Source organism: Macrobrachium nipponense, chromosome 17, assembly GCF_015104395.2.
Source record: "Macrobrachium nipponense isolate FS-2020 chromosome 17, ASM1510439v2, whole genome shotgun sequence".
NCBI classification, from domain to species: Eukaryota; Metazoa; Arthropoda; class Malacostraca; order Decapoda; family Palaemonidae; genus Macrobrachium; species Macrobrachium nipponense.
The window spans coordinates 3,939,757-3,948,831 of record NC_087210.1 but is presented as its reverse complement, the minus strand read 5'-3'; the positions used below and the strand labels follow the sequence as shown (position 1 = coordinate 3,948,831).

The 9,075-nt window shown below is 36.6% G+C and overlaps 1 protein-coding gene across 3 annotated transcripts in view; it reads right to left on the bottom strand.

The window, feature by feature from the left end:
- Window positions 1-1,107: 1,107 nt before the first annotated feature.
- LOC135196131 (transmembrane protein 248-like) overlaps window positions 1,108-9,075 on the bottom strand; it is a 72,223-nt gene continuing 64,255 nt past the window's right edge. For all 3 annotated transcript variants that reach the window (XM_064222654.1, XM_064222653.1, XM_064222652.1), the window contains exon 8: window positions 1,108-3,402. The gene's annotated coding sequence lies outside the window, so the exon portion shown is untranslated. The remainder of the gene's footprint in view (window positions 3,403-9,075) is intronic.

Genomic DNA, 9,075 nt, shown 5'->3' with positions numbered 1-9,075 from the left:
TCAGAACAGATTCCCAAAACAGGAATATTTGTGGTCAAGGTTCATATGCTCATTAAGCACTGACCCCTCATTCTTACTGTTATTTCTACAGTCAGAAGTACACGCCATCTCTCAATAGCATCAAGTCTCTCGAGGTTGCCTGCCCAAAGAAAAACTTAAAATACAGAGGTTGTTGGGACAGTGTTTGCCCAGTCATCTTGCTCAGTCCAAAGGGATACATGTGGATCAGACTCCAAAGCCCCATCAGGCACTTAGCATCCTTCCTTGGGAAAGTACCTGGAGTCTTCCTGGCCCTTCGGTATTCTGCCTGGGCCTCAGCCCAGAAGGAAGGTATGAAAAAGGAAAGGAGACTGATGCTGAAATGGGCAATCTCTAAAGTCCTGTGAATTGGGGATACCTGTCAAGCTACAGGGCAATCTCCCACTCACTTGTTTAGGAGGGAGGCCAAGGAATCTTGTCTATTGGCCAAGGACTTTAGATAGGATATTCTCTTGTGCAATTCATTTGCACTATGCCCATTCCAATATATAAATAGCCATGGAATGGGGCAAGGGGTGTACAGCCTCATGCCAACTCTTGTACCTTAGGCAAGCAGCTTCATGTCCATGAGGAGCTTAGGGTCTACAATACATACATGAGATGCCACAATGTGTCCTAAGGTGCCTTCATTACTTGTACCATAGCAGACACTTGCTTGGGGGAACTCTGCTCTGTCAGGGTTCCTAATGAAAAAGTATTAGGGCAATAGCTCTAACTTTATGAGCTTTTCCTAGATGTACAAATCCAAAATATCAATGAGAGCCTACTTTGTCCCTGGAGCCAAATGAAAAGTGAGAGATAGCTGTGAAAGAGCAGGTATTCTCACTCCTACCCTACTTGCCGTCAAGTTGATAGCTCTCAGCAGCAGTTTTCTAGCTGGCACCAGGATACTAGATGTACAAAACTTTGGTTTTGTACATCTAAAAAAATATGAACTAATTAATAATTCTGTTTATAATGCTCTCCTGGCCTTACAATTCTGTTTTAAATATTAATCTGCTTGCCTATATCTTACTGACTTCAACTATTATTACTTCACATTTAATGAAAAAAATTTAAAATTCTGCATTTTCCCACTGTATCTTTATTTGCATAAATTGTATAAAGAATCACATTTCTATCATATTTTGTTTGCTTCTTTCACACAAGTTCTAGAGATCTTGTGAGTAAATTTCAAGGAATGATTCAAGTTTACAGTAACTGGATGAATGCTACACTGTATTGCAAGACGAAAAAACAATGTATACCGTAAAAACTAAAATATTTACAGTAAGAAAATTTAATATAATTAAATAAAAATATTTAACAAAATATATTAGGAGTACAAGGAAAGCTGTTGCTTCACTTGTAAATACATAAAATTAAAATGTAAGGAACATTCACATAAATTAAAATGTGAGGGAACATTCACAATAAACAAAAATAAGGGTTAAACAAAAAATTACACAATACTTGAGAACTGCTGTGCTTGAAGACATTCATTTTAAAAACCACACAGCACAATGAAAAAACATGATTCTAAAAGCTTATTTTTCACATTCCTAACAATCTGCTTTCTTACAGCAAACAGAATTAGACTAGTTTCCTGGATTTGAACCACTTTCTCTAGGGTCAATTGAGTGAGTGAGATGATGTACTCAACAGGCACCATCCTTTCTCACATAACTCTGTCGGTGCCATATTATTTTCGAGTTATGTTAGGTTTCTCAGGATATACTAACCCCATCATGAATAGAACTAACATAAAAAAAAAAAAACAGCCAAAAAGGAATATAAAAAACACACAGCCAGACAGGAATAGTATAAAAAAAGGTGAATTTTGACTTAAAAAACAAGCAAAAATGAAGAAAGTGATACTAACTGATACCACTGTCCTTGAGCAAACCAGAAGACAAAATGCTCAAAACTGCCAACAATATAAAACTAAATACAAAACAAGCCACAGAAAAGGTAAATGCCTTCCTAAACGCAACTGATTTACTTAGCCTTTTACCTTTCATCCATTCTCTTAGGTCTCTTCCTACATAGTGTTAAATTTTGCAGCTTTTCCTTGCTCTAAAACCAAGTCTCTTGGGTATGACCTAGGAGTCTCAGGATGTAACTTAGTGGCCATGTTAATAAAGAAATACATTTTCATACTTGACTGTCCCACTTCCTTGCACAAATTTTCAACTCATTTGAAAGCAAATCCTTTGGGCAAGAACTGTGAGTCTACAAATATGACTGTCTTGCTAAACTAATTGACAAAACAAATGAAAGGAGTGCGAGTGGAAGCCAAATGATTCCATTATATTGTAATTACAGCACTCTTATTGGTTATACTGCATTGCAATTAAAAGAAAAAATGACAAGGAAATGATTATTTATTACTGTGTAAGGAAATGGCAAAGTAATCCTTGCTGAGTATTGTAGGGCTCTAAAAGTCTACACACAGCAACAGAAATGAATGGAGAGAGATAAGCAGGTTACTAATTACCAGCTAAGTTCCAAGATAACTAAACCAAGTGCCTTTGTTTCTATCTATGGGTATAGAAGAAACCTAAATATTCTTGCTTCAATATTTTTCTTACATCCAGTTTTACAGAACTTTATGTAAATAACCCCAAGTCATTTTGTAAGACATTTTATAATTACTGGAGAGTAACCTCAGATTCTTGGAAAACTTGTGCTTAAGAGGCTTAAATACTGCAGCAGTATTTTCATGAATTCATTGTTTACGTTCTATTTCATGGCACTTCTATACTCATTTTATGAATGAATAATGATAAAACGGGAAGATTAGTGCTAAAGCAACATCCGGACCAGCTGACATTCACTCAAGTAATTCACAATCCATTTCCTTGATTTTACCATTAAATAAACAGGTCTCAGGAGAATCAGTTTGAGAGGCAGAGTATCAGACCCACATTCATACAATGATGATGAAAAACAAAGGTGACAACAGAGTAACAATACTGATTATCAGCAAGCAGAGATACCCTGGGTTTACTCTTAACATACACACAGTGAAAAGAGAAAGGGCTTGCGAATGACAAAGGGGTGAATTCCTCCTCTTCAGACCTATTTTATTCACTAGTCAATAACCACTGGCAAGGCATTCTGAATTTGGATAGCCATCTAATTTTAGCTAGATCAAAAAAGGAAGGCATTTGCAAACCACTGGTTTATATTTTGTGAGAACATATATAAAACTATCAACCCACACAATTCAAAATACTCTATTTATTCCATTGGAATTTCAATACTGCACGCTTAACATGGCACCGTAAAGACAATGCTGCAAAAATAGGTATTTTTTATCATATATCTTACAAGCATGTTATGACGATTCTTCTGAATGCTGAATGTCGAAACTGAACAAACCTGTAAATATATAAGAAATAAAGACTCATTTCCAGCAATAAACATCAAACAATTTATGAAATGTCAAGAATTTTTTATGAATTAAAAATGACTTGTGCAAAAAGAGCAAACCTTGTATGTGGATAATAATTACACTGTGCAAGGTGCAAAACTCAAAATTCCAGCATCCCAGCTATCAAAATTGCACTCCCTTCTCTCTACTTTCCTTTTGTTTTTATTTACTCTTCTTGAACCTGTCTAACTTTCTTAATTTTGGATAAACTACAGCAATTATTAATTAATAATTAACAATACTATAGTAAACTATATGGAATAAATTTAACACTATAATAACTGGCTAACCTACAATTAATACTTTTAATTTGATGGTATACATAATGCATTGTATACATACAAGAATAGATTACATAAAAATTCCTAGGTCCATATAAAGACAAAAAACCTTAAATTTACTGTATTTTCAGCAGTAAATTTTATACCTGTCATTGCATAACTTCGACGTACAGCATTCTGGGTGATGAGCATAATCTCTACTCTACCTACTGACATATTATGGAAAAGGAAAAATCCATAACTCCTCATATCATGGCATTTACACAGTTTCTGACATTTTTGAACACCAAAAACCAGAGCTGACACATAACCATCAGTAGTACATAAATAATGTATTTACATCTTTTGTACAGTAAGAAAATTCAGTGCCTATATGGATTAAATATGACACAAACTATCCACAAATAGCCTATGAAAACAGAGCAGTCCTGAACTTCAGGTCATTACACAAAATACTTGTGCTTAATACATACTGGAATGCTCATATAGGGAGGAACATAATTAGCAAATCTACATACTGCAACAAAAGAAAAATCAAAAGCCAAAAATATAACATACTAAATCATGAACCCAGCAATCATCCCATATGAAACCAAGATTTTATGTAAATAGAAATTATTAAAATCTTGCTTAATCTAAAATAGATGTGAATCTGAATTTTCATAACTTCTTCGTATTTTTATAAAAATTAAATTATATGTTCTGTATCTTTTGATGCCTCTCCTATATGTAAAATACAAAATATTTGTCAAGTAAAATATTAACGAACAATGTATTATCTCACTATTTAAATTTATGCCCCAACCTTTAGGAAATTTAGATCATGGCCCACTGCCTTAGATGAGCAAATTTTATTTACTTTTTTTTTATCATTCTATCCCAAGCTGTGGCAACAGAACTCAACAAAAAGCCATGAGTGTCTTAGAAATAATTAGTTCAACCTAGCACAGCTTCGGATGAACAAAGCTATTGAAGGAGACAGTTGTGATTCCCTTTCAGATCTTTTCAAGGGACTCCTTAATCTCCTTAACATTGGCTATGAGTCGTTACTTTCTCAAACTAAGTCTTGCCCTTACATATCTAATCTAAATGTCTCTTATACATGATTTCCTAATTTAGGTGTAGGAGGCCTTGTACATTACCACATTATCAGTTCTTCCAGCTTACAGAGGCAGAAGGCTGTTGTTAACCATGCTTTTGGTGAGCCTACACCTAGTGAGCCTATGTTTGTGACCTGGGACTTCTGCTACTTTTAGTCTCGATCAAGGATATGCAAACTTTGAATGTTTTGGATACCATAAATTCTTGCTGCTTTTAATGTTTACCAACACTATTCAAGAAGTGAATATTCTGTGTATTATATATGCAGATCTCTTACAGTATTTTACTTGTGCTTTACTGCAAAAAAAAAAAAAAAAAAAAAAAAAAGTATAGTCCTGGGCAATAACAGGGATAAACAGACACAGGAAAACTTAGTCTTTTGCAACTTCCAGTTATGTATCCCTCTCTATACCAACATTTGATTTAGCAGTGTTTTCATATGAACCCTTCACTCATATTCTCTTACATTCATGGTCTTTGAATATCCTAGACACAGCAGTCATTTGTTTAATGCAAATGAAGAGTGGTAGTAGCACAAGGCATGTCCCACATGGAGCCTCAAGATATGAGGGTAAGTGATGTTGGAAACCATGAAATGAATGATGGGCTTATATAAAAAATAATATAATGTTTCAAAAAACTTTCTAAATTTCAGTGGAATCAGTGGAAAGGGTGAACAGCTGAAAGCCCCATGATGACCAAAACCTGTAACAAACAACTGCTCAGGGACTAGAATTGGTGAGAAGACTCTGGTAATTCCAAAGATTTTTATGAGTAAGTGGGAGACCCCAAGAATAAGAAATTAGAGCATCTGCTGCTGATGTCAACTGAACAAAAACCTGAGCATATCATGTAAGATATAAATGCTAGTAACCAAGGATGTCTGCAGCTTTAGAATGCTCTATGTGAATGAGTAAGAAAAGTCAAGGTCCTCCACAAAGGTATAACTTGGTCAACTGCTACTAATGGTCCTAAGGAATAATGAACTTTTCCAAAAAAATGTGCTTAATAAAAAAAATTTTCCCAAGTTGCTTGGCACATCAGGTAGCTTTACTCACACCAAAGCAATATTCAAAAGCCAAGTACATAGAGTGGGTTTTGATCCTGTGGACTAGAACTCTAACCTGCATCACTTCACCATCTGTCCTATAACTGTACATTCCATGTTACCTTTTCTTGGTCAGAATTGTAGAAACACACTGCATACAGGCAATAATTTTGAGATCTTTTGTCTTCCTGTGGTAATAAAGGATTGTTCTTTCTGAGTACGTAAAGCAAAAGATCTGCTTGTTACTGGCAATGCACTGGACAAGTTATTAACAAATAAAAACCTATAGATTTCCCGTCCTTGATATATAATGACTATTTGAGCATACAAATCTCACTGCCTGTCTCAAAAATGGAAACTCCAGGAGAAAACCATCTGTGTAAGATCCTGCTTTAAGGCCAGCAAAGATTTATAAGGATGCTCAGTAAGACTTCAAAACTACAGAAAGACCCAAGTTAGGAGGTTCTCCATGGACAACCTCCTCAAAATGCTGGACAAGCCTTCAAAATCCCACATCTAGTCAATGAAATTCAACTGATGTTCTTAAAGGCAAAGATTAACATGGAAATAGGTCACCAAAACTAACAACCCTTCCATGGTGAAAGACAGCATCCAGGTGATGAACATGTAGCACCCATATGGTAGACCTACTTGCAAAATGAACTTTCTTTGCATGAGAGCAACCGTGCGGTCGAGAAAAAACACAAGTTCTCGAAATCGAATTTCATGTACTTATTATATCCTTACCATTATTGCCACTTTCATGTACTATTGTTCTCATTCTATGCATCATTGTGCCAGCTGTTCAACTATGTATGTATATTTATGTACATATGTATATAGTAATATGCATCTGTGAAGAGAGACAGATGCTCAGATTTAATCCCTTCTTCAATCTGTCAAGAGGTTGGGACTACTTTGTGGCTCACAAAAGCTATTGACCTTTGTGAAAGTTGTATGAATAAATCAGTAAGCCTTAGACTGAACTCTCGCTTGTACCTCAGCTCACAAACGACTGTAAACTTCTCTCCAACCATGTAAAGAGCCCTTACCTCAATCACACATAGAACAAGACCCAGGACTACTTTACATCTAGGGGATCAGGAAAGGCCACACTCAGGATCATGGGAACAGTTAAGAACAGCAGGGTGCTGGGCACAATGAGATGCCTCAAGAGCCACTGATAGGATCTACGGAAGACAACCACGTAATGCTCAACAACTTCAAAATCTGCCAACAGCTCGTCCATTGAAGACCTGGTGACTACCCAATGATGCTCCAGGATTGCACGCTTCAAGACAAAACACATTAAAATATTTCAACCATTCCATGAATGAAGAGTTTGCAAGATCATAGCAAGTCCACCAAGGGTGACAAAGAAGTAGGAGGCACTGACAAATTGTGAGTAGGACAAACGAACTACAAGAGTGAAGGAATCTAAAGAACACACGGTTCTTGCTCACCCACTCTTCGCTCCAGTGACAGGGCACAGCAACACATCCAGAAGGCAAAGAGCCTGAACAAGTGACCTCTGATGTCTTAGAAAGACACTTTAAAGATCTTGTCTGATTAATCATGAATGAATGGTCAACAACTAGGCATAACAAACTCATCATATCTGCTGACGTAAACACTGCTGACCCATACTGGCCACCAAAAGATAGCGGGTTCTTTTTAATGGCTGACCTAACATGTATAAAAAAGAATTTAAAAAAAAAACATGAAGGGTAACAGATTCAATAGGATTGGCATGTGCATTGAAGACATCAGCATCTAAACCAGTGAAAGTTGGTCTGACTTGGCTCCATTGCAGGGAGGAAAAATATATCATTAATGCAGTTTTCATAGTAATTAATTTTTTTGTCTGACACTTGATCCATCTTTGTTTGATCACTTACCCACTGGTTAATTGCTGAGGCAGTTCAAACTAATTTTTGAGGGAATACAGTAGAAGTTTAGCTATAAAACTTAATTTTTAAAAAATCATAATAAACCAATGATTTTTCAAGTGAAATGCTTGACAGTCCGACACGGAGAATTCCCACCCTAAGAACCAGGCACTTTCGGCTTTACCTGGAAGATACCAGGCTATGTAGGTTTTTGTTATTTTCTTTTCAGGTCAAAATTCTAGCACAACTGTTTCTAAACTAGCAGTAACCCACAGCAAGAATACAAGTATACTGTATATATAAAATGATATTTGTTATGATACATAAAGTTTCATACATACTTACCTGGCAGATATACATAGCTAAGACTCCGTCGTCCCCGACAGAAATTACAAATTTCGCGCACACGCTGCAGGTAGGTCAGGTGATCTACCGTCCTGCCCTGGGTGGCAGGATTAGGAACCATTCCCGTTTTCTATCATATTTTTTTTCTCTTCCACCTGTCTCCTTGCGGGGAGGCTGGGTGGGCCCTAATCGTATATATCTGCCAGGTAAGTATGTATGAAACTTTATTGTATCATAACAATACTCATTTTCATACAATCAACTTACCTGTCGATTATATACATAGCTGATTGGCACCCTTCGGTGGAGGGTAAGAGACAGCTACTATATGGAATAGACAGGTAAACAACATATGTTGTAGGTATAAATAAAACCTTGGTTCCTACCTGATAGGTGGTAGACTTCGTGGGTGTTTGTTTCCCAGTAGTCTGCATCACCTCAAGAAACTTTAGCGAGATATGTGATCTATGGCCAAGAGTTCTTGTGGGTCTGCCGAAGGGGTCTTATCCACTTACTCGGCAGAGCCTGAAAGGACTTTGTCAATGGGTGCTGATCCACTTATATGACAATACACCTTATGAAGGAGCGCAACACCGATCCCGATCACCTGATCCTAACACGAGGGTTCGCGCTCAAATTGGAAAGAGTTATCCCCACACTCCTTTCAAAAACCCCAATAATTTCACTAAGTTAAAAAACTTTAACTCAAAGTTAAGGATCAGTGTCGGCTCCTTATCCCAGTAACGTATCCGCAGAAACGTATAAAACCAAAAGAGAAGGATCTCTCGTAGGTTAACTTGACATCCTTTGTGTAATGAGAAGTCAACACAGAGTTGCCTCTACCGTACAACACAGCTAATATGTCTTATATGACATATTGTTATGTAAAGAACAAGAATTTGCAAAAGCGCGCACTTCCTGCGCTTTTAATTCTCAGCTGTTTGAAGGAATCAAGTC